The sequence below is a fragment of the Salvelinus alpinus genome, chromosome 21 (genome assembly GCF_045679555.1).
Source record: "Salvelinus alpinus chromosome 21, SLU_Salpinus.1, whole genome shotgun sequence".
NCBI classification, from domain to species: Eukaryota; Metazoa; Chordata; class Actinopteri; order Salmoniformes; family Salmonidae; genus Salvelinus; species Salvelinus alpinus.
In genome coordinates this window covers 43,335,427-43,336,035 of record NC_092106.1, presented here as the reverse complement: position 1 = coordinate 43,336,035, position 609 = coordinate 43,335,427, and positions in this window count along the sequence as shown.

Here is a 609-nt window from a genome sequence, read left to right as displayed (position 1 = left end):
TAATAGAGACATTAGATCTAGCTGGTCTGTCATAATGTAATAGAGACATTAGATCTAGCTGGTCTGTCATTATATAATAGAGACATTAGATCTAGCTGGTCTGTCATAATGTAATAGAGACATTAGATCTAGCTGGTCTGTCATAATATAATAGAGACATTAGATCTAGCTGGTCTGTCATAATGTAATAGAGACATTAGATCTAGCTGGTCTGTCATAATGTAATAGAGACATTAGATCTAGCTGGTCTGTCATAATATAATAGAGACATTAGATCTAGCTGGTCTGTCATAATGTAATAGAGACATTAGATCTAGCTGGTCTGTCATAATATAATAGAGACATTAGATCTAGCTGGTCTGTCATTATATAATAGAGACATTAGATCTAGCTGGTCTGTCATTATATAATAGAGACATTAGATCTAGCTGGTCTGTCATTATATAATAGAGACATTAGATCTAGCTGGTCTGTCATAATGTAATAGAGACATTAGATCTAGCTGGTCTGTCATAATATAATAGAGACATTAGATCTAGCTGGTCTGTCATAATATAATAGAGACATTAGATCTAGCTGGTCTGTCATTATATAATAGAGACATTAGAT